Raw genomic sequence first — 2,500 nt, 5'->3', positions numbered from 1 at the left:
TAGTAGGCCGCCCAAGTGTTTGTTATTTACCTTTTCCAAAAGCTCGTCCATTACAAGATTGAATAGAATGGGGCTTAGTGGATCTCCCTGTCTGACTCCACGAGTAATCCTTAAGGGTCGAGAGTATTCTGAACCTACTTTAATAGTGGTAGTTGCATCAAAGGTCGACATGATGTATTCAGAAAGCGCGCTGGGAACTCCGAAGCGACTCAGAGCCCTATTAATCGATTGGTGGGAAACCGTATCGAAAGCTTTTCGGACGTCCAATGAGACTACATGGTACGATTTGCCCCTCTGGATGCGATCCTGCAAGTATTCATGCAAGATCATGGCGTTAGCAAGAGTGCCGTCAATCTCGGTAAAACCGCGCTGTGACGAGCACAACGCCGTCCACTTCGAAAGACGGGCAGCCAACACTCTATGCAACAAACGCTGCATCGCAGAGCCGATGGTAATTGGGCGCCAGTTAGCCGGATCAAGACGGTCGCCTTCTTTTGGCACCAGCGTAGTTCGAAGATTCCTCCATGAGGTCGGCTGCACATTTCTAAACAACACTATATTGAATAGAATGGCAAGCACAGCCTCGGACATGTGTTTTACGGTGGCCACCGAGACTTGGTCAACTCCCGGTGCTGAAAGCTGCCAGCTCGATCTAGCCACACGTATTTCGTCCACGGTGATAAGTGGAGGAACCAGGCTGGTTGCGCGGTTCTTGGGAACGAAGGGTTCGTCATCGGAGGGACTTGGTGACTCAAAAATGCCACCGTATAACTCCTCCACACTTGTTACGGAAGGATCCGGTCCTGAGGCCAGATCCTCCCTGCCAGCCAGAATCATCTCTGCCAAACCTCGCCTGTTTTTCATAAAGAGGTCCTGAAACTTTTTGAATTGCGAAGCCCGTTTACCACTACCCGTGTTGGTCTGGGCATAGTGGTGTTCAGGTTTCCTCTTTTTATTCCTCCCACCACGATTCCGGGGCTGACTCTTTGCAAGGGTGGCAAGCCACCGGTCGACTGACTGCAACAAAATTGCGTCGTCGCTTGCTAGAGCCGCATTTACCAACTCGTGTAGCATATCGTCCTGTCCGAGTGTACCCGCGTCACGCTGCTCTCGCAGGTAACCGACCAAAGTACCCCGGACTTCCTGCCCCTGTTCCACACCTGTATGCGCCGCCCTAGGAGTGGGTGGTAAACTCCTGCTGCGACGCATTTTATGGGCTATTTTAGGTGTGGATAATGCTGTTAAATTTGGAGTTGGCAAAACCGGTCGTGGTGCACTGATGGGCGTGCTTGGGGTGAGCGTTAGGCTCGAATTTGGTTTCGAATCATCACAGGCTGGCTGTTCCCGTGTGAGAGAAGGCGTACACCTCCTCTGAACCACTGTCATCCGCGCCGCCGGATGTTCAGAAGGTCCGTCTTTTACCGACTGTGTACCTATAATCTCAAGCCTCGTCCTACTAGACTTCGGCGGTTCGCGATGTCCGGTGGGTGAAACGGACGTGGGCGAAGTGAGCGAATCGCAACTACTCGAGGTTTCTGACAACACAAAATCTGGGTCCGCTGTCCGAGGGCTCATGCCTTCTGGAGAGAGAGAACCAATCGCACCGCGCTCTCCTGCTACTGCAGGCGGTCTGGCTGTTCTGGCGGGTCTAGCCAGACTCTGTCGCGGCGCATTCGAGACCTGGTTATACCGGGCCACCCCTTTCGAGGTGGCTAGCCTGGTGGTCGGCCGTGAGAGGGACGCGGACAATCCCCCCGTACCACTAGCCATTCCTTTCGGGACGGCTCCTGTGGCCACGGTGGGTGGACTGGCCCGTGTAGGCTTGGCCAGTCGCGCGCGCGCCCTCCTCAGGTACTCCTGGTACTCGGGTTTCTCTCTCCGAGACCTGACTTGTTGGTGAGTCAGGCCTGTCGAAGCCATCATCTCCTTATAGAAGATGCCGTTACTGGCCTTGACTTCGACGTCGGCGATTTTTCCCATGAGCTCACTCTCGGGTGCCGGTAGTTGGCTAAGGAGTTCCGTGTTATACTCCTGCGGATGAGCCTTTCTTTCGTGTTGTCGTACTCCCGCGAAAGAAGCAAATTTCGCATCGCACCACTGACACTTGGAAGTGTCTCGCTTGCCGCATTCTTTCAAATGGCGGGCCAGAGTTGCCTTCGAGGCATAGCTCCGGCCGCAGTCACAATTAAAGCCCGCCACGGTCTGTGTGGGGGCTGAGGTAGAAGGCCCCGGACCGCCAGTATTTAAATTCTTGGCGCCCGATTGTAAAGTTTTTAAACCCATAGCCTTCTTTTTGACCTGGGGCGTATTGGGCTTCCCAGGACTGTTTGGCATCATGGATGTTAAAGCCAAACTTTAGAGGGTTAAGCAACCCCGAGCGCAACCAAGGAAAGACGCAGTTGCTTCGTAAAACTCGAGAATTACAAAACTTACTCTTTGCTTACTGGTTTTAGTTACTACAAGTAGTATCCAGCGGGAACCACGAGGAGGTACCAGTTCA

General features: G+C 53.3%; 1 pseudogene; it reads right to left on the bottom strand.

The window, feature by feature from the left end:
- The window catches only part of LOC148165795 (large subunit ribosomal RNA), a 9,386-nt pseudogene that overhangs the window by 2,919 nt on the left and 3,967 nt on the right, over window positions 1-2,500 (bottom strand).

Source organism: Gnatocerus cornutus, unplaced genomic scaffold (assembly GCF_029298725.1).
Source record: "Gnatocerus cornutus isolate USDA-ARS CGAHR unplaced genomic scaffold, icGnaCorn1.1 ctg00000205.1, whole genome shotgun sequence".
NCBI lineage: Eukaryota > Metazoa > Arthropoda > Insecta > Coleoptera > Tenebrionidae > Gnatocerus > Gnatocerus cornutus.
Note: the sequence above shows the minus strand (reverse complement) of the source record. Positions and strands in the feature narration are given on the sequence as shown.